Genomic DNA, 23,649 nt, shown 5'->3' with positions numbered 1-23,649 from the left:
TCTAACCAAAAAATAGTGAAAAAAACTTAACAACACGCCTCTTTCAACCTCTACATATAGAAAGATAACATTGGTATATAAAATAAAGTGTTTCGCCCGTTCTAACTATCAACATAACACTCGATGGATGAAATTTATGGAAAAAATTTACAATTGTAAAAAATATTAACATCCACCACAACGTTACAAAGCAATCCCACTAACATAAAACGTTAAGGTCAATAAAATATCCGGATTGATAAAATATTAAAAGATGAAAAAAAAAAAACAGCCGATTTGTTACAAATGACACTCCGTATTGTCGAGAAGGAAAACTAAATGTGCGGGAACTTGATAACAGTTCGCAATAACCTAAAAAAGCCACAACCAAAAAACCAGTCAATGATACCAACTGTACAGCCAACCATAACATATGCAAAACACCAAACAAGGGAGGGAATTACAAACAGAATTCTTTCAAATATGCACCCATTGTACACTATTTATATAACTATGTTTACATTATTAAAGTTAACGTTAAGGGTAATTAGAAACAATCCTTTAGGAACGGGGACAAAGAAACAAAGAAAGGAAACTGTTTTTAAACATTAATAGCAACAAATTTAGCAACCCACTACAACCTGACCGTATCAAAAAACTCTGGTAGCTTATGCTTCGCAGTACGACTCTGATTAAGAAGATAGGTGTAGATGCTACTAAGACCCTCAACATCCTTCTTTCTGTTGAGGCTATTACTACAACAGTTAATATAACACATCTCTAAAAACTTACGTTTGAAGAGGTTCTTTTCACTCTTTAATACTACCGCTTCATCGTACATGACACTATGTCCGGTATCATTGACATGAGCACTTAAACTAGTAATATTTGGTTTTAACTTACAATCACTTTTATGAAGTGTTAGCCGTTTTTTTAACTTCTGTGAAGTATGACCAATGTAAATTAAATTGCAAGAGCATTTAATGCAATATACAACGTCTGATTTATGTAACGATGGGGTAATGTCTTTAAGATTGGAATAGAAAGATTTGAGGGGTCTTAAGTGGTAATTGGCAATTTTTATATTAGTATCTTTAAAGATCCTAATCAGAGCCGGGGACAATCTATCTATATACTGTAGTTTGCCAAAACTAGGCAACTCATTATTAACATTAAGCTGTGGTTGTAAAGCATTAGGCAGGTCTGTAGTGGCACTATTACAGGAGAGAATTTTATTTATTAACGATGGTGGGTATTTATTATTAATTAGTAGGTTCCTCAATAACAATAAGTTCTTATTTAACAGACTATGGTGACAATTTTTTTTTAATGTGATCAGTCAATGCTACAATCATATTGATCTTTTGTTTTTTAGGGTGATACGATGTGAAGGGAATGTATCTACCGGAACTAGTAACTTTTCTATGCCAATCAAGAATAACTAAATTTTCACTAGTGCGAATGACCTTTGTGTCAAGGAAAGGGACTGAACGATCTGTCTCCGTCTCCACCGTGAAAGTGAGATCGGAATGAAAGGAATTGAAAATTTCAAGTGTGGATTCGATGAGGTTAAGTGGAACTGCTGTTAATAAATCATCCACATATTGATATATGAAGGGGAATTCAAAACTAACTCTGTCTATCACATAATAAAGTAATTTGTTCATAACAATCTCAGCAATCACAGGGGAGGCCGCACCCCCCATAGGAAGGCCCTTCACTTGTTGGTAGAATTTTCCATCAAATGAGAAAAAAGTATTATTATTTTTGGATACGGTAACTTTTATTACCCTTCCTGGGTGTGCGGGGAGTGCAATAATGGCGATCCAAAATAAGTGTTTAAAAATATAGGAAGTAATAAAAATAAAATAATGATTGTTAATGCTAGTAAACATCATGTTATTAGATAAAAGCACTTCTGAAAAGAAAAAGTTCGTCAATAATTATCACAAACCAATAACAAATAGCAAAATAATCCCTAAAACGAAACTCGATCATTTGAATTTTGGGCAATTGTGCTCAACCGATTTTAAATTTTGCGCATCTTCCTGAAGAAAATAATGACCTTCCCAAATTTCAAAATTTTAACTAAACAAAATCTTTTTGATACCTTTAAAATGCCAAAATTTCGCGCAAGCATCTTAAGCCGTGCTGTGTGAGAAAAATGCGTTTGTTGTATCTACGTAGTAATTATTACGTGGACAACCTATTAACGTAAAATGAAAGCCTGTTCGCTTTTTAATCCTGCGTTTATATGTTTCTATGAATAACAAAGAAATTCCATGTCGGTCTCAAAAACTCGTAATTCAATTTATTTATATGGAAGGTCATAATTTTCTTTAGGAAGTTTGGCAACATTTTTAAATTGATTGCGCAAATTGCTTTCTATGGTAAAGAAATTTTGTAAAATTGCTTCGTAACGGGCGAGAAATTTGGAATATTTGGAACATCATATTTTTCTCCAGGCAAGTGAGTAAAATTTTATTGGTTACCTAAAATTCCACAAAATTCAGAGATTAACATAGCACAAGAAAGTTTTAATTTGGTTGTGGTTGGGAGGAAGTTGAAATTGGAAGACGCGAAAAGTTTCAAACTGATTGTGCAAATTGTGAGAAAAGCAGAAGCCTCTTTTGTTGGTGGGGGAAACACCATGTTGAGATGGGCAAAATTGTGCAAAATGTGCTCGAAACATGTACTGACATTAAAGTGGCGTGTAGGAAGAAAAGTTTGTTTCTTTTCTCCTAAGTTTACTACTCCATCTTAATAGTCAAACTTCATTTGAAATATAATTCTTCTCATAGTTAGGAGCAGTAAATGAAAATGAAAAGAAAACAAGTGTCTCTATTTAGTGTGGATATTAACTACATTAACGAGTATAACACAAAACATTCCCAAGCAGTACTCGTCTTCCTAATTAATTTGATAATACTAGCAATAATAATATGTGCTTATTCAGTAGACAACGATAATTATAAGTTTTAACTGCAACATAATGCAAAAAGTGACTAATGATAATAAATGTTTACAGAGATTTTTACGTAACTTATATAAAATAAAAAGTCTAACCTAGATAATATGAAAATCTAAAAATAAATAAATGGAACTTTAAATTTGACTTGGAAAACAAACAAATCTTACAAGTAAATATTAGACTTTTTATTTTTGATATTCTCTTTTCTTCTTCATCCTAGCTATTTCTTGTTCAGCTTAGCTATTTGTGAATGTACGTCTAGGAAATTATAAAAATGAGCTTCTAAAATGTGTAAGATCTTTGATCTATTTGTTTTTTACACGTACTTGTTATAACAATTTCCTTTTCTCTATTTTCATACTGTAAGAATGATTTATATATTTTTCAGTTCGGCTTTGTTTTTGAGAATATTTAAAACTGTTGTTTTAAAAAATAATTGCCTTATCGTAATACATTTCGACTCGCTAAGTGTAATTTCTAGTTTTTTGAAAGACGATTTTTACAAAATATTTTTGCATAGGTTTCGATTTTTCTAGATGTATATCCAATATTCTTCCGCTTCCTAAAGTACTATATTGTATACGCGAGTGCATGCATAATGGTGTTTATTGAAAATGTTTTAAAAATATTTGAATGTGTAAATCAATGGGCCTGAGGTTGTTTTTTAGTGTTTGTCGGCTTATCCATTGCTATTCTTAAGTATTATATTTTATCTTTTGACTTTAGTGAATAGTGTTCATTGTTTATTGTTTTTATTTCTAAACTGTTAAAATGCGTTTGTTGTACGAACATTGCATTTAAAACCGTTTTCTCTTCATTCACCTTAAAGGAAGTCTGTTTAAACCAGCTCGAGTAATTACTAAAGGCATTTTCTATTTTGATTATCCTAACAATCTTCGATCAAGATATCAGTTACATTGCTGACCTCATTCCAGCTTAGATCGAAGCTACTGTGTATTATAATGAAGTCAGTTGCATTTACTCAAAACGTAGTTACTAAATGGAGATTTAAAGCGGTGACCAATGCAAATGTATTTACTTACTTCTGCGTGGTTCACTGCGCCGTATAAGCAAAAAGTGAAAAACACATTGCCTGCGTGCGAGCGGAACGAGATTATTTTTTTCTCAGGACCAAAACAAAAACTGAAATGGGCAACTTAAAACTACAGACCGTTGCGGGGTAAAAATCTGACGCGCTTGTGCGATTTCATGACGGAGTTCGAGACTCGTGTCGCTTTTTGGGGGCAGTATTCGGCGGGTATCCGGGGGTGGCGAGCGCGTGGTCGCATCTCGTCCTGGAAAAGTTGCCGAAACGCGAACTTCGCGCAGTCCGGGAGTTGCTGCGGAAGTTTTGCCGCGGAAATTCGGGTATAATATTCGTGAACATTTAAGATCGTGGGACTTTTTTGCCGCTAATGGTAAGCGATTTTGCCGAAGTTGTTAGATGAATCTGCCTGTCTCCGATGAATACAAGGATTTTTTTACATTATTTATCATGCACGAATCGTCAAATCAATTCATATAATATACAAGGCGTTTTCTAATTAAATGTCAATAATTAAGGAGGCGATTTTTTGGTCCATTTAAAAAAGAAAACTCCATGTGAACATATGTCCCAAACGTCTTTACTTTTCAGATACAGGGTGTTAAAGTTTTCAAAAATAAAATATGTTTTTTTAATATCTGTAATACCACTTTAGATATTTTAATGAAAAATACACCAGTGGCGGAAATAAGGAATTCGACCTGTCTATTTTGGAAAACATTGATGGTAGGCCACTAATTCCTCTTAAAATAAAAATTATTGTTACAATCTCCAGTCATTTCTAAAGAAATTCAATTTCATGATTTTTCGGTTTTAGCTTAAAAAAATAATAACCTCTTCTCTGCATGGTCATAAAAATATCGTTAATATGCATCCAGAGATTTATTATCATTATTATTTCTTACTAAGTAATTGTCTGTTTTATCAAAATGCTTCAAAAAAACGAAGTTTAAATAAGAAGTACATAAACTCTAAGGTGTATTTTGAAATTCAGTTCTTCTCGTCTTATTAATTTGGTTAGTTTAAAATATCCGAACATTGTTATTTTAAAAAAGAATGTATGTATGTATGATGTATGATATGATGATTATATCAAGAGTGCTTTCCTAATAGAGTCATTCTAGATAGATAGAACATAGAAGGTTGATTGAGACAGGTACTTTGAGGGCAAATAATAATTTCAAAGGGGTCCATCTGTTGATGAAAATTCTAAACATAGTATTAGAAAAACTGGAATCTGAATATCTCACACGTATTGGTTTGTAAAATTTTGCACGATTTTCTATTGTTATCATATTCAACGAGTTCAAGCGTTAGTCAGAAAGGCGAAATGGTGAGAGGATTTGCCAATATTGCTAAAAGAAGTACCATATTTAATCTGGTTCGTGCATGACGGCGCGCCTGCTCACTTTAGTCTTCCAGTAAGAGAATATTTAAATCATACATTTAATGACTGATGGGTAGGCCGCGGCGGACCTCAACCATAACCCCGTTTTTCCCCAGATTTAAATAGTTTGGACTTTTTCTTATGGGGGCATCTGAAAAGTCAGGTTTATGGCACCCTAGCAAACACTGTAAAAGGACCCTATAACAGCTTCCTGCGAATTAATAAGAAACACTGAGATATACTTCAAAGAATGCGCGGCAATATGAAGAAAAGAACTGAAGCGTTCAATAACTTATATAGTTTCTATGTTCTACTTTATTCAAAAAGGTTTTTACTAATTTATTAACAGACAATTTTGTGAAAAAAAAAAGGTAGGTAGTATTTAAAAAAAATAAGAATCGTTAATTATTTATCTTGTTGTTAGGATGTTTCATTCAAAACTGTAAATGTAAAAAGAACGAACAGTCTTCTAATTTCTTTTCTGATGGACACTAGTTGGTAACTAATAACTAGATGATATTGTGTTTTAGATAAATACTTTATTTGCAGTGGCGACCTAATTAACCAAAATATTATTTGTTCTTAGATAGTACACTCCACAGATTTCCTTTTTTTTTAATCCGTCGCATGGTTTTCATATAAAAATAAAAAAGTAATGTCTCTGCATGCTGTCATAATAACGATGTTGTTATTACCATGCATTACCATTACCTGTCAGAAAGGCGAAATGGTGAGAGAATTTGCCAATATTGCTAAAAGAAGTACCATATTTAATCTGGTTCGTGCATGACGGCGCGCCTGCTCACTTTAGTCTTCCAGTAAGAGAATATTTAAATCATACATTTAATGACTGATGGGTAGGCCGCGGCGGACCTCAACCATAACCCCGTTTTTCCCCAGATTTAAATAGTTTGGACTTTTTCTTAGGGGGCATCTGAAAAGTCTGGTTTATCGCACCCTAGCAAACACTGTAAAAGGACCCTATAACAGCTTCCTGCGATTTAATAAGAAACACTGAGATATACTTCAAAGAATGCGCGGCAATATGAAGAAAAGAACTGAAGCGTTCAATAACTTATATAGTTTCTATGTTCTACTTTATTCAAGAAGGTTTTTACTAATTTATTAACAGACAATTTTGTGAAAAAAATAATGGTAGGTAGTATTTAAAAAAAATAAGAATCGTTAATTATTTATCTTGTTGTTAGGATGTTTCATTCAAAACTGTAAATGTAAAAAGAACGAACAGTCTTCTGATGGACACTAGTTGGTAACTAATAACTAGATGATATTTTGTTTTAGATAAATACTTTATTTGCAGTGGCGACCTAATTGACCAAAATATTATTTGTCCTTAGATAGTACACGCCACAGATTTCCTTTTTTTTATTTCGTCGCATGGTTTTCACATAAAAATAAAAAAGTAATGTCTCTGCATGCTGTCATATTAACGATGTTGTTATTACCATGCAGAAAAGAGGTTTTTATTTCTTTAAGCGAAAACCGTACATCGGAATGAAAAAAATCAAGAAATTAAATTTCTTTAGACACGATTGGAGATTGTAAGAAAATTTTTTTATTTAAAGAGAAATCAGTGGCATACCATCAATTTCTTTCAAAATAAATATGTGAAATTTTGCACGCCCGCCGCTGGTGTATTTTAAAAAAATGCGGTACACTAAATAATGCCTCTTGATCCATAGTACATACGTGCTACATTTCATTAAATTATCTAAAGTAGCATTACAGATATAAAAAAATATATATTTCTGAAAACTTTACTACCCTATATCTCGAAAGTTAAGATGTTTAGGGAATATGTTCGTATTAAATTTTCTTTTTAAAATGGACCCCAAAAATCGCCCCTTTAATTAATGACTGTCAATTGCATATTAAAAATTCGAGATTATACGTGTTTTGGTAATTTCGTGGCAACATTAAAAATTTTGAAAAATTATTATTATGTTAAGATTGCGCATGTTTTTGCAAAACAGCACGAAATCTAATAAATAAAATAAAAAAACAAGTATCGACAATGTCCGAAGGGGCCAGCGACTGTTTGTAACAAATCAGACGTCTTAAAGTCACACTTTCCGCACGCTTCACTAATTAGGTATTTTAGAGCAGGGAGTAGAAAAGAAAACAGCACATGAAAGGAAACCATGTTTTTAACTACCTACTCTAAAATTAACTAAAATGAAAATAACCAATCAACGTGTCACTTTAAAACGTTAGCTTCACTATCGCGAGTCAATTCGAGCTTTTTCGGTATTTTAGTCATGAGGTGGGAGCGATGATTCCAATATTTTTAAAAGATTTTAGTCCAGAATCGAAAGATGTGTGAACCCGTTAATGTCATAATTTCGGACGCCATTTTTATTTTCGTGCTTGGTTTATATACGTATATTTTTATATATTTATATTATATTATAACATTCAAATATTATCATGCCATTTTAAATGGATTTTTTGCAAACAGTGGAAATGTCTGGATTTTAGTGAACGCTCCTCAATTTTACACACTTACCCAGTTTCAACAAATTAGGTAAAAAACTGCGCGATTTATAAATCAAAATGTTGTTTTTGTAAAACGCCCTAAAAAAAGTTTCCATACTCTGTATCTGTATAATATCAATATCGGCCACTGTAGAACAAAGTAAACTTTTTTATTAATACATTTCAGAATGCAGTACATATTTATCAGCTAAGAGTAAGTCTGTTTTTTATATATACATGTGTCCTAACTTGCTTTATTTTCGAACTAGAGGCTGTCATAATTAACTGATTTTTTCAGCTTAGAAGATTTTGACAAAACTTGTCGTCACGAGGGTCTTTATTTTGTATGGTTAAACTAATTCATTTCAGTGGCGTCCTAGAGGATTATCGAATTGTTAGTTATAGGTAAAATTATGGCACGCTACTGAGTTTTAGTAATTTGTTTAGAACAACTTATAAAAAATGTTAGTTTTTTCTGCCTTGCGTTGTTATTTTAATTTTGCTTCGTTTTCAAGATAAAAGTCAAAAACTGTTGCCACTATAACAGTAAAAAACCAAAAAAGAGGTCTATTTGTGATTGCTTATTCCAAAAAAAAAAAAATATTTAAAACATATCACCGTACTTATGAGTATAAATCAGTTCACCTTTTTGGATGCCGCTGAAATGGATAATTTTATTTTAAATTAAATTTAAATCTTGAAAACAAAGCAATGTAGGACTTGTCTTTATATAAAAAATCTGACTTAACATTGTAATAATTGTAATAATAAGAAAATCATTTTTTGGGAGAAAATATTATCCGAATTAATGTTAAAAACAATTTTTTCAATGAGAAGTGCATATCGACGCTCAAGCAAAACACATCGGCAAACTAATATGGATCGGGGACCGTTCGAACGTGAATTGCGATTCACAATTAATCACGAACGCGAAAACTAACGTTTAATAAAGACGCCCATGCATTCGGCTTTAAGCGATAACGAACATACTTTACGAAGTTTGCTTGTCGAGTCAGCGAAAATTAAAAAAAAATTGCTGATGATTAAATTATTTCGCCATTCCTTCTCAATGGATTATTGGTTAGGCTTTGATGTTGGTTATTGCGTGTAGCCTGCTGCGACCGGTTGATCTGTTGCGGCCACCAGTTATGATTCTGGCCGGATAACCATGATACCATTTTATCAAAGCTCAAGTTTACTAAACAATTTAGGAGACTTTTTGGTTCTTACTTGGATTATCTGTGTTTTACAATGGGTTTGAATCAAACTCTTAACACTTGGGGCCTCTGTTATTTGATCTATTTATTGATGATTTATCTGAATCTACTGTTCCCAATCACTTAATTTTCCAAGACTCTAGAAACTTTCCTAAAATAGTTTCTGTTCCTGTTGTATTGAAAATCCAACTAAACATTGGTGTGCAAAACAAACCAACTTTTGATAATTAGTTTTATCACAACTGAATTTTAATTTTTATTTATAATCATTTGGCTCTAAGGTGAATCCTTTTTATTTTGTATAAGGGGCAATAGTTAGAATGTAGGCGTATAAACAAACTTTTTTATTAAATACGAACCTAAGTTTTCTATTAAGCTTTATAAGTTTGTCAGAATTTATGTTTATTTTACGTGTTGCCATGTGTAACACAAAGCTTTAACAACAAAAATCCAATCATACTTTTGTTTATTGGACGATATTAAATTTAGCAGTTCAAGTGCCACAGTTTCTCCACTTTTTAAATGTCATGTCTTGTCGCCAATTAATTTTATTGCACAAAGTTTACCTACGCCTATGGCCGACACCGAATTTGAGCGGAACTGGTATTATACTCAACCACACCATAAACACTTCGCTCGTGCCAAACCAAACTCGTGACTAAAGTGGTGTTTATCAAACTTGTTGCATAACATCCTAAGTTCTTATTTGTACTACCTGGTTGCCTAATCCGAAGGAATAAAATTACTGTACCTTTGGCTCCACGAAGTCAAATCAGGATAGCTTAAGAAACGTCTGTTATATCAACTTATAGATAAAACACTAATAAACTAACAAAATAACATAAATTTAATTAATGGATTGTATTTTGACCATTAGGGTCATTTAAACTGTTTTGCAAAAATGTGCCCATAGGAAAATTATAGTTTTGCCTTTCGTTCATTAAGTACTCGCTTCGTTCCGCTCCGCTCGTGTCAGATCATGAATAAAGTAGCGTTTATCAAACTTGTTGCATAATATATTATTAAATTTCCGACTTTTTATAATTTTACGGTCCGCACCTGTGCCATTTAGCTGAATGTGTGTCTATCGGTAGGTCAACTATTTATCCGAACGTGACTAATGGACTTCCGATAACTCGCTTTCGTGGTCAAAGTAATTCCAGGAACAAAATAACAACAATAGTTACTTCATATATCATTATCGTACGAAAGGTTCGGGTTAATATTTTATTCAATTTTTATTGAAATTGTCGGAAAACGGAATTGATATTTGAGCAACACCGAATATCATAAAAGCACGAAAATGAAGTCCGTTATGTTTTGATTTATTACGTTTCTCGTACCGGTACTTGTAATGTCTTTTGCCAGGTTTTCATGGGATATTTTTGTTTGTTCTGGAGTAAACGTAAATAAAACCGGGTTGAGCTATACATTCCGAAAAGCAATTTTGTCCGAGAAAAATGTATTGTTTTCCCGCATCCAAGCAAATTACAAAAATAGTTCTTTACCAAACGCGTTCCCTAAAAACTCATTAATTTTAACAATTGAACATTAAACAATAACAATGAAGAAAGATTGGGATGCAGATTTTTCTTCATTTTAGTTGTACCGTAGTAGATAGGTTATGACAGTTCAAGAATAAATTTTCTCATTTTTACATGTAAATTCCCATAAGAAAATTTAAGGTTCATATTAGCGGAAATTGGTCCCGCTCAAGGTCATTCAATCCATACCCTCTTAGCACCAACCAACCTACCGTCTCCCCCTCAACCCTACCCCCTCCCGCAACCCCCTCCCACAACCGTCACCCCCCCTTCCCCACCCACCCCCACCCACAACCCTCACACCCCATCTCACAACCACTCAACAGATGTGTAGTCACGTGACTCACCTTTTTTTTCGCGTCTACCGAGGATCGAACCCGGGATCCGTCGCTTGTCGACCGCAGACTTTAACGCCGAGCTAACGAGCATATTAAAACCAATGTGTAAATATGTGTTTGATCTCGAGAATGATGACTCATCTTATTCCTGCCGAAGATCGAACCCGAAACCCGTCCGTCGTTGGACGGTCACTTTAATGCCGAGCTAATTATGTACCACCGGTTTTCCCCGGTTCCGCCCCGTTGCTGCTAGATGTCGCGCGTGCGCGCTCTCGGCAGTATTCCTATCAGCAGCTGCGTCACCGCGGCAGGTGACGGAGACGCTAGGACGGGATGACGCGGTGATCGGGAGTATAGGATCGACGGTAAACAAGTCGAGTGACTTATATATAGTGTCTTAATAATCAGGTACACCCGGTGTGTCCAAGTTTAATTAAATAAAACTATATACAATAACAAATATTTATCGAGGAGGGTCTTCTTCTTCTTCTTTTTGCGTCCATTTAGTCGGCCATCCCGGTGATCCTGTTGATGACGTTCTTGTTCCCGTTCTTTCAAGAAATCTATATAGGAAATACACTTCTCACCGTCTCCCTCTGTCAACCACCCACCCTGCTGGATGCGCCAATATAATGTGTGTGAAAGTTACACACACACATACCAACATTCACATTTCTACTCATTGTCATTTAAAAAACATTAAAAAAACATTATATATTTCAATTTAATTCGATTATTATGCAACGTAAAAAAGTGGATTATTATATTATAAAAACAGGTAGGAACTGACCAAAAAAAGTGATCATTGTTTTTTTTTGTTATTCACAAATCACTGAGAAAATTAACGAAAACTGAAACCCACAAAAACAAAACAAAAAAGGCTCGCACTGTATTAGGGTAAATTAAAATCATAAAACTTATCAGTTGTAGAGTCATAGGGAAATAGATATCGCACTTGACATTGCACTGAATATAGTCTACAATACACATTAAATGTATTTATTCACATGTTCTCCCTTCAATGGTTAAATTAAAAATTAAAAATTGACTTAAAAATCGAAAGGCACAAACGCCTATTTGAATAAACACGATGAACGTATGTTGGCACCAGAGAGCCATGCAGGTGGGAGTCTCAAGGTCCACGTGCTCAGACGGGAACGACTTGACACACAACCGCCTCGGACGTGCAGTCTGCCGCATGCAATTTTAAAGCGTGTCGACTTTCACATGACGTAATTTGGTAAAAAAAAATTAACACCCAACAAAATTACTGATAGCACACGCAAATATATTTTGCGCCATAAAAGCAAAGGCGATCCATCCGCCCACTAGGATATCGCCGCACCGTAGTCTCTTATCTGCGGTTGCGAGGCATTGACATCGCAAATTGGTTCGAGATAAAGTTGAATATATAGCACATTTAATCTTTAAATAAATGTCTTCTAGATTGATAAACACTTTTTCAAAATAGGCATTTGCAAATCGGTCATCTGTTTGCTGTTAACAGTAGACACGTACTATAGGTACTGGTTAATTGCAAAAATTAAAAACCATATTAACAGGAGTCAAACTGTTTATTGACAGTGGAAAATATAATAAAAGTAGTTGGAGGTAATAAGCGAAAAATATTAAGGCCTTCCGGTCATTTTTATTCTAAATATTCATAAAATATAATGAAAAAGATCAAAATATTTCATGCATTTTTTAAAATAAAAACTTAACGAGGCTGCCAGACGTGAATTGAGTCCTTAAGTGCACCTCATTCGATTTTTAGGAAAAACGAAATTTCAAAACAAAACCAATAAAACACATTTACAATCAAGCGGAGACAGTTTCTTCTTCCATAATTGAATAGTGTCCCCACGGCAACGTTTCTACTGATGACTTTGATATGTGACGTTTATCATCGTAAGGACTTAACCCGATCTTCTTTTGGGATACTGTGTGCAACTCCAGTTTGCTCGCTCTTATTAAATTCTGTGATATGCTTTTTTCAGAAAAATTTTGCAAACAATCGACGAAATCTTCAAAAGTTATCTTAGTTTTGATGACGGATTTTTTAACTCCTTTGATCCTCTTCGTAACACCCAAGTTTTTAAATTCACGTTCAAATGCTTCGCGATCTGTTTCTGCGGTAATCAATTGTTGTTTTGCGGTCTCTTCTTCCTCGGGTGTTTTATAGAACTTTGTGGCGTACATTTTAGCTCTCAGTCCGATAAAATGAGACATAATTCGTCCATTATTTTCATCCTTCATCAGACCCAAAACCTTTTTATTGACTCTGGGTATATCGTACGGATTATCCTCCGCATAGTCGGAAGTATCAAAATACTGGTAACAATCCATTTTTAGAATCTCGTACGGGTCTATGGTTAATATCTCGTATACAAGAGAATCGGTGTCGGTATATAAAACTCGGGAATTGGAAAATCTTTCTTGAATGTAGTTGTAGTGAAAGTCATAAATTGTTGTCTTGGCTATCTCCATAATTGACATCCCAACGTAGATAGGTTTGTTAAAATATATTTCAGATTTTTTTAATTCAATAAGAACGAGGTTTTTACTAATTATAGTTGCACTTTTAAACTCGGGTCGGGCAATCAGAGCTTCCGCACCGTAGCGACCTTCCCAGTTTTTCACAAGCTTAACGTTGGAATGGTTCCGTATGTTTTCCATTGTTTTTCCAAACACAGCATTGATCATCAATTTAAACAAGTTCTTTTCAAACTCGTTTTTGGCAGCCTGACGTAGTGCAATGTTTAGGTCGATATAGGCTTTTAACCAAGGCGACTGGCTGAACGAGATGACTCGATGTACCTTTCTTAACTTAGCTCCCAATTGTAGCGCCTGTTTCAGATTACGATAGTGAATGACATACTCCTGCTTGTCGTATAAGGTGGTCAGTAATTTTTGATTTTCGGATTCTGGAGGGCAGCGATGTTCGGGACATGGAGGTAAATCTGCAAATTTGTCGTGTAACTCCTCGGGTATTTCCAAATCGACCTCCAAGATGTAGCCGACGTCCGACTCGTTGGATATATTTAAAATGTCAAGATTTTCGATTTGCTGTTCATCCAACCAATTAAAACCTCCGTACGGTAGGTATTGAGACATTGCCCACCCGTATTGGTTATTGACGTCGAAATACATCAAGTATTTATCAACTTTGGAGGGATCGTAGCTGTGCATATATTTGTTGTTGGCTTCCGCATATCGTTTGGAGCACTGACTAAGGCCTCCTCGCATTCCTTTCTCGATAAACAAAATCATGTCGACGTCAGTGAGTAGATCTAGTTTTTGCTTCAATTTATACAACATGCAGCTCCACGCGTATCCCGGCAGTGTGTACGCATGTGCAGGATCAAGTCCATAGGTCTTATGTGACGTTTCTCGAAACCTCTCAAAAACGTCTGCCAAGAGCAGGATGTCCGTCTTCATATAAAGTTCAGAATAATCCTGCAAATTTCGGCATCCAAATTTCTCCCAGACTTCCTGAGCACGTTTGTAATCTTTTTTGGTCAACGGTTTGTCATCCAATATGTTATAAAATGCTGAAATAGGAGGCAAAACAGTTTCTTTCAACGTATTCCATCCATTCATATAATCGTAGGGGAAAACGCCTTTTTGTTTCAATATATTGGCTTGCTCCTCCGTCAATTCACTAAATTCGAGCTCCAGTATCGGATATTCCGTTAAATTAGCCGCCAGCTTGTCCAGGCCACTCGACATAAATCGAAAACTGTCGATGAATCGGAATTTCACCAAGTTGTCATTTAGGTGCCACGTAAAGGAAATATACTTTTCCTTGTTTACAGGTAGCAAGTCGATCGACCCATCACATTTGGCTAGAGCTTTTATTATTATATTTCCGTCATACGACGAAAGATTATGAAATACTACGGGAACGGTGTGGCCATCCCTAAATTGGAGATTACAATTTTCGTGTGCGGGTCCCCTGTATTTCCCAGTCAGGTGACAATGGTCTCGAACTTTTTTGTCGTCTTTTTCAAACGCCTTCTCGCATATGTGGCACAATTTAGACTTGTAAAATTCCATTTTTTGTCCAGCTGTTAGTTCATCCATTAATATATCACATAAGAATACCGTCTCAATGTTCTCAGCTAATTGCTCCATCTCATTGCAGAACCATTCCGCACAATCCTCTCCCGTGTACGACCGATAATATGAAAGGGAGTCGTCATATGAACATTTAAAATAATAGCCTAGAGAGTACGGAACATGGCGCTGATACTTCTCGGTGTCGGACGCTGATTTATCACATTCGGGAACCAAAAAACATTCCGTGTCGGCATAAACAATAAAAGGAACCTTCTCTTTGTACTTAAAGTCCTTGAATTGCACAAAATTCTTGCCTTCTTCGGGAACCCTCGGAATTTCCAAATTTTTGTTTCTCTTCTCACAATCATTGGCGTGCTTCGCTAGCTTGTCCTCGGAATGAAAATAATGCAAGCAACGCTCACAAGAATATTTTCTACCATCATGTTTCGAAAGTTGGGATGATAAAAGCCGAGACATACTTTTGATCCATACATAATGGTACGTAACGGGCGTAAAATTGATGGGGTCTTTTTCGGTAAAATACTGACTTTGTATCTGTAGTAGGTTAACGTGTTTGACCTTTTTATCTTTGGTCAGATAAGCAGGAACAACTTGAAACCTATTTGATGATTTTTTCAGCAGCCTATAAACATTCACCGAAACATTATTTTGACCTTCGAATCTGGGAATTTGCCGCAATGTTATTGGAAACTGGATGCCTTTAAGACTTAAAACAGACTGGGGAGAGGGATAAGACGAAGTCTTTCCACAGTTTGATCTAGCAGGAAACAGAGCAGAGACCACTGCCCAGGCAAAGCACATTTCATCAGAATTTTGCACATTAATACAGGCGTGCTTTCTTGCTATCGACTCCGGTAACTTCAGGTAACTTCCGGCGTGAAGTGGATTAAACTTGTTGATATTGACCATTAAATTTAGGATTTTCTTCAAAGCCCATCCGGAATCTTTTTCTTGGAACTCCTCTAATTGGGTTTTAATTGGCAAGACAACGTTTATCTCAAACCATTGTTCTAAATTAGTATCTTTGTAGATTGCTGCGTTCGAAGTTGTAAAGTATTTAATTTCCGTCTGGATTTGATCAGTCTTTTGAATTTGAAATTCTCCCCCGAAGACAGCGTTTATTTTAACGGCCTGGTCCGTTTTCAGCGCGTTGTTGACACGTCGTCGAAACAGTGCAAAACAGTCTTGGAGGAAACTCTGCACTTCCTTATGTTGAAGGTTAGTTATGACGCCAGTCCTGATGCGCGATTCAAATGTTGAATTAACATCATCCCAGTGAACGCGATCTCTCGCAGTTACGGGTCTACTTCCCGAACCTCTCTTCAGCATTCCTTTAAATTGACTCCGAAACGATTTAACTTGGACCATTTGAGCTACCAGACGTTGTTTTTCTCCCACCGTTTTCGTAGTCCGCATTTCCTTTTGGATTCTTCTTATCGCTTGAGTACATTCTTTCATACCCTGAGTGACACCATCATTTTTAGGAGAAGCCAGTAAAAGAGCCAACAAAGCTCTAATGGCTCCAATAAGCGCTTCGACCACAGACATTTTTTCACTGTGCCGCACACGTACAAAACTGAAAATCCCAATTTGAGTGTCCTGTAAGGTAAACTTTGGACGGACGTAGCACTGAACGCTATTGTGTGGTCCGGGCCTTTGATAGAAGATTTTTGTGGACTGTTGAGTAGTAACACGGATTCTTTAAAATAAATCGGCCCAACGACACGTGCATAAAATTTATTTACTCCAAATCGTTTATTTAAAGTATCACACAATTTAACTTTGGCAAACTAAACAAAAGTAAAAGTATCGTTGACATCAAACGTTAATATAGCAGCATCCTATAAAGAAACCACAATAATTTTTATAGATCATTATTGCTAAACTCAAAAAATGGTAAATCGATCTTGTTTTTTTTTTACATCAGAACCCTTAATACCCAAAATAAGTCAAAACTTAAGATCACAAGGTCAAATTAAAATTTGTAGAATATAATTGAACGTTCATAATTCCAACGAAATATTGTATTCTAAATTTAGTGACTGGTCCAGAATGGTGATGCTTTATTTAATGTGAAATCGCATATCGGATGATTCTACGCATTGCAAAGTCCTTGATATTTTTTGAAAATATTTAATATTCTCAGTATTCATACCTGTGGTATTTTTTATTTTATCGTTGTGAAAATATGAAACCATAATGAAACTGTAGGTACTTACCACTTGCTATAATAACAATAGACTTACAGTAGAAAAAACGGAGATTGAAATTACTTGCGACTTGATACACACGTCCAATAACAACAGTGGCAATACGAAGACTCTGATAACGCATCTATGCCTGTCCGCGCACGGAAAATTTCTTCATGGTGGGGACGCACGTGCACGCCTTAACACATCGCGTTGGCCGTAACGAGATTGAGGTGCGCCTTGCATTCTGGATGATATCGACATAACGGCAATGAGAATTGGATCCAAGAACAGCAAAAGAAAAAAACAAACATGAATATGATATTACAGGATAAGAACGAAAATGTTTACAGTTTTGAAATATTTCGGTTATTCATTTCTCAAAACAGTCGGTTTCTTAGTTAACAAATTAAGAGCGGAATGAATGTGGGCTTGTACGGAATGGGCAGCTACTTAGTAGAAAAAATTCTTACCCAAGCTGCATTGCCGACAGAAACCATAGTGACCGCCGTCTGACGTACGAGTAAACACGCCCGTCTTTCTTCCGAAAAATAAAATGGATTTCATTTGAATATAAGCAGTTAAAAATAAAATTCGCATCAATTCGTCAAGACCACTGAACCAACAAAATACGAAAAAATATATCGAAAGCTGATTCGCGCGGCAGTTTATATTCAATTTTTGTTGACGGGACTTTTCGATGACTATATCTTGTAGATTGCAAGAACCACGCACCCAACTGTAAATTAGCAAATAACTTACAAGCAATTCCTGTTCATACAAAAGAAAACATTCATATATTTAGTAATTAATATGTCAACCCCTTCAAGAAATATAATGGGCATACTAATAGATATTTGTCAATATGGAGTCATTGATAGGCATAGCATAAAATGTAAACGGATGAGTTCAATGGATCCAGTGACTCCACTCTATGGTCTCGGCATTTTTATTTTATGAAAATAATGATATGTACATATAATGTAACCAAAAGAGATCTATATTTACTAATTAAGAGTTCCACCGTACATAACCTCAAACTTTATAATCGCCCGCTTGCGTACGTACGTAACGTACGTACGTCACGGACGACGCTCATTTAAAACACGTACATGACAACGTACTGCATCATAAACGCCGTTGAAATCAAAATACGTACGTCATAGACGACTTCTTCTTCTTCTTCCTGTGCCTTATCCTCAGTGGACGTTGGCGATTACTATGGCCCATCTGATTTTATTTGCTGCAGCCCGAAATAGATCCATAGATGTCATTCCCGTCCATTGTCTTAGATTTCGCAGCCACGATATTCTTCGTCTTCCAGGACCTCTTTTGCCGTTAAGCTTGCCCTGCATAATAAGCTGGAGTAGGCTATATTTCTGGTTTCGCATAACATGGCCGAAGTATGATAGTTTGCGTTCCTTGATTACGTTTAAGATCTCTTTTTGTTTTCTCATACGCTGTAGGACGGCTTCGTTGGTTACGCGGTAGGTCCATGATATTCTAAGCATGCGTCTGTAGCACCACATCTCAAATGCTTCCAGACGTTTACATGCAGCGTCGGTTAGAGTCCAAGCTTCCACCCCATGTGTTAGTATTGAGAAAACGTAGCATTTAAGAACTCTGACTCTGAGGTGTAAGCCTATATTTAGATTGCACAGCACGCTTCTCATTCGGTTGAAAGCTGTTCTACCCTTCTCAATTCGGATCTTAATTTCATTTATTTGTTCCCATTTATTGTTAAGAAATGTGCCCAAGTAGTTTATCGATGTAACCGTTTCTAATTGGGAGCCATTTGCATAAAACTGGCCATCAATATCTTGTTTGCTTATTATCATGACCTTTGTTTTATTTATGTTTAGGTGCATGTTGTAGGTTTCGCATACTTCCGTTACTCTGTCTATTAGCCTTTGAAGACCCTCAGCTGTGTCTGCAATTAGGACTGTATCGTCAGCGTACCTTAGATTATTAATGAGTACGCCGTTTATTAAAATGCCGTCCTCTGCATTCTCCAGAGCCTCTCTAAACAGTCTCTCTGAGTAAACGTTAAAGAGCAGAGGAGAGAGCACGCATCCCTGTCGAACTCCTTGGCGTACTTCAAACTCTTCAGAGAGTGCATTCTCCACCCGAACACGAGCCTTTTGATTCCAGTAAAGGTTAGATATAATGCGGATATCCCTGTCATCCATGCCTGACTGTCTGAGCGTTTCCAATAGTTTCCTGTGATTTACTCTATCAAAGGCTTTCTCGAAGTCGATGAAACAGGCAAAGACATTGCAGTTAACATCGCGTGCCCTTTGTATTAGAACATTAAGGCTAAACAATGCTTCCCGTGTACCGAGTCCGTTCCTAAATCCGAATTGTGTCTCTCCGATATGTTCTTCGAGTTTGGGATAAATACGTTCATGTATGATTTTTAGGAATGTTTTTAGAACGTGACTCATTAGACTAATGGATCTGTAGTCTTCGCATTTTTTAGCTGTGATTTTTTTCGGTATGGGGATAAATGTTGAAAACAACCATTCTTCCGGGATTGTGCCGCTCTCATAAATGTAATTGAATAGCTCTGTAACGAGGTCTAGGTGGTTTTGTTCTATGAGCTTTAGCAAGTCTGCATAAACTTCATCGGGTCCTGCTGCTTTGTTGTTTTTAAGCTTCCTGATTGCATGCGCAACCTCTTCCGTGGTTATAGAGGGCCCAGTTTCTATGATTTGTTCCTCTAAAGTGCCTCGGTTCTCGTCATTATAGAGTGCCTGCATGTACTCCCTCCATCTTTCTATCTTCTGATCAATCTCCAGTAGTGCCTCGCCATTTATGTTTGTGACCATCCCTGTGTTTCTAGGTCTGAATAAACCTGCAGCTTCTTTGATTCTTTTATGTAGATTAAACGAATCATGTTGGTTTTCCAGTTGCTCGATTTCGGTGCATTTCTCTGCCAGCCAAGCCTCCTTTGTCTCCTTGATCTTTCTTTTAATCAAGCTATGGATTTGTCGATATCTTTCTTCGTTGTTGTTTTTATATTTTCTTCGCTCCTCCATGAGGTCCAATATTTCCTCGGTCATCCATCTGGAGTTTTTCTTCTTCCTTTCTGTGAGAAGTCTAGACTTTGCCGTCTCCACTATGGTGTTCTTTGTATCCATCCATTTTCGTTCAATATGGTTATATGATTTTTCTTTGATTTCAGCTATTTTTCTATTTAATTCCTGTTTTGTTTCGGTTTTAACATTTTCGTCTTTAAGTTTTTGTGTATCCACTCGTTCTGCTCGTTTTGATTTTGCTAGCTTCTTTAATCGTAGTCTTAAAGTGGATAGCAATAGATTATGGTCAGATGGGACGTCTGCACCAGGGTAGGTTTTTACGGTTGTTATCGAGTTTCGGAACCTCTTGTTCACCGTTATAAAATCAATCTGATTCCTTACTATGTGCCGTTCATTATCAGCGGGAGACATCCAGGTATATAGACGCCTGGGTGGTTGTTTAAACCACGTGTTCGTAATTATAAAATTAAATTCTTTACAGAATTGGACAAGTGCTTCTCCTCTCTCGTTTCGCATTCCTATCCCGTATCTTCCGACAACGTCATCATCTTCCCCATAGCCGACCTTGGCATTAAAATCACCCATAAGAAGGGTGATCTCTTCTTTTCGCGTGTGTTTAAGAGCTTTCTTCATGTCCATATAGAACTCATCCATCTCTTCCTCGGTGCTTTGTGTTGTTGGTGCGTAAATCTGGATTATATTTAACTTGCAGGGCTTTGCGTTGATCTTCATTATCGCTACTCTGTCAGAGATGGGTACAAATCCTAGTACGGCACTATCGACCTCTTTCGTTACTATTATTGCGACCCCATTTCGATGTTGAGGGCTATCTTCTCCAGCATAGTAAATCTGATGTTCCTCTATTTCGCACTTCCCAGAACCAGGCCATCGCGTTTCGCTAATTCCGAGTATATCAATTCTCAATCGCAACATTTCCTTAACCGTGTTAGCCGCCTTTCCAGCCTGAAACATGCTCTGCACATTCCATGTGCCTACTCTTCTCTTTGATGTAGCTTTTAGGATACTGGCTGACCGGGAGATTCTTAGCACCCTCTCCCCATTTAAGGGGTGCCCGGGACTGAGGGCCGTGGTATTTTCATTTTCAGCCATAGTAAATATCCTGGGGAAAATTATTGTACCTAGGTAGTTTCCCGTTGCTTTCCTAGGTTTAGGGATCAGCCGCCCAATGTGGGTCAGACGCTGTTGGAGTACCGCTCCTGACATGGAGATCCGTCGTGTCCTGTGCTAGTTTTGGTCCACCCCGGGTATTTTATTTCCCCGGTACCCAGCATATCTGCTGAGCGTTCCCCTATCCGCCACCTGGGGAGGCGCCCGATGGGGGACTAGCAACCCCGCACGGGTCATAGACGACGCTGATTTAAAATACAAGCACCTCTTAAATCTGTGGTCGACACAGTGGACTTTTCTTTTCTTTTTTTTTAGTACTAAGGCCACGGAAAAAGGAATATCAAAGTTGCCGACCAAATAGACTGAGAAGGTAGGACAAGGAGAGGGGAGCCCGACCTATTGGATCAAAAAAGAAAGTATATTAAGGTTCAAGTTTATTCCATTATCCGCCCGTCCCTGTCACCTCGACACCGCGCCCCGCAACGGCCATCTGGTGGGGGAGAGGGGTCGCACACACATTACCGCGGCGTTAGATACCCCCCCCCCCTTCCAGATGGCGCGTTGCGGGACGCGAAGTCGAGGTGACAAGGAGGAAGCGATGATGTTACCCAGCCGTCGAGTTTCGAAGTGCAAAACAGGGCGTGATTTTGTTATTCGACCGCGTGTCCCAACGCTTTGTTTAAACGAGTTCAAGGAAACGCGTTACTCATCGCGTTGGTAATTCAATTTTTAACGCCGCTGCCGCACACCGACGACGCGGTGATCTCACCCGCTATCACATTTGCGGCGGGCGATGATGTCACCCAGCCAGTTCAACGCGCCTCGTCGGCTGAGTCATCGCGTGTCCCAAAGCTTTGTTTAAAACGAGACGAAGGCGTGACTCATCGCGCTGCAATTTATATTCTTTCACATTTTGCCGCTGGGATAAAGGGACTTTTAGGCGAATCTAACCTCACTTTTGACCCCCCCCCCCCCGGCCACGGGCTCCCCTGCCCACGGACCCCCCCCCCCCCAGACCACTCGTCCAATGGGGCTTCGCCCCACTCGGCCATAGGCTTTGGGTCTTCTTCTTTTTTGCGTCCTCGCCGTCGCCCCATTGGACGAGTGGTCTGGGGGGGGGGGGGGGTCCGTGGGCAGGGGAGCCCGTGGCCGGGGGGGGGGGGGGTCAAAAGTGAGGTTAGATTCGCCTAAAAGTCCCTTTATCCCAGCGGCAAAATGTGAAAGAATATAAATTGCAGCGCGATGAGTCACGCCTTCGTCTCGTTTTAAACAAAGCTTTGGGACACGCGATGACTCAGCCGACGAGGCGCGTTGAACTGGCTGGGTGACATCATCGCCCGCCGCAAATGTGATAGCGGGTGAGATCACCGCGTCGTCGGTGTGCGGCAGCGGCGTTAAAAATTGAATTACCAACGCGATGAGTAACGCGTTTCCTTGAACTCGTTTAAACAAAGCGTTGGGACACGCGGTCGAATAACAAAATCACGCCCTGTTTTGCACTTCGAAACTCGACGGCTGGGTAACATCATCGCTTCCTCCTTGTCACCTCGACTTCGCGTCCCGCAACGCGCCATCTGGAAGGGGGGGGGGGTATCTAACGCCGCGGTAATGTGTGTGCGACCCCTCTCCCCCACCAGATGGCCGTTGCGGGGCGCGGTGTCGAGGTGACAGGGACGGGCGGATAATGGAATAAACTTGAACCTTAATATACTTTCTTTTTTGATCCAATAGGTCGGGCTCCCCTCTCCTTGTCCTACCTTCTCAGTCTATTTGGTCGGCAACTTTGATATTCCTTTTTCCGTGGCCTTAGTACTCAAAAAAAAGAAAAGAAAAGTCCACTGTGTCGACCACAGATTTAAGAGGTGCTTGTATTTTAAATCAGCGTCGTCTATGACGTACGTATTTTGATTTCAACGGCGTTTATGATGCAGTACGTTGTCATGTACGTGTTTTAAATGAGCGTCGTCCGTGACGTACGTACGTTACGTACGTACGCAAGCGGGCGATTATAAAGTTTGAGGTTATGTACGGTGGAACTCTTAATTAGTAAATATAGATCTCTTTTGGTTACATTATATGTACATATCATTATTTTCATAAAATAAAAATGCCGAGACCATAGAGTGGAGTCACTGGATCCATTGAACTCATCCGTTTACATTTTATGCTATGCCTATCAATGACTCCATATTGACAAATATCTATTAGTATGCCCATTATATTTCTTGAAGGGGTTG

The 23,649-nt window shown here is 37.5% G+C and overlaps 1 protein-coding gene across 1 annotated transcript in view; it reads left to right on the top strand.

Moving 5' to 3' along the window:
• The first annotated feature begins 4,218 nt into the window (after positions 1–4,218).
• Positions 4,219–23,649, top strand: part of LOC132704864 (chondroadherin-like) — a 222,186-nt gene continuing 202,755 nt past the window's right edge. The window contains exon 1 of the mRNA XM_060675162.1: positions 4,219–4,368. The gene's annotated coding sequence lies outside the window, so the exon portion shown is untranslated. The remainder of the gene's footprint in view (positions 4,369–23,649) is intronic.

Source organism: Cylas formicarius, unplaced genomic scaffold, assembly GCF_029955315.1.
Source record: "Cylas formicarius isolate icCylForm1 unplaced genomic scaffold, icCylForm1.1 PGA_scaffold_7__23_contigs__length_41026272, whole genome shotgun sequence".
NCBI lineage: Eukaryota > Metazoa > Arthropoda > Insecta > Coleoptera > Brentidae > Cylas > Cylas formicarius.
The sequence above is the reverse complement of the archived record's forward strand: the minus strand, read 5'-3'. Positions and strand labels throughout refer to the sequence as shown.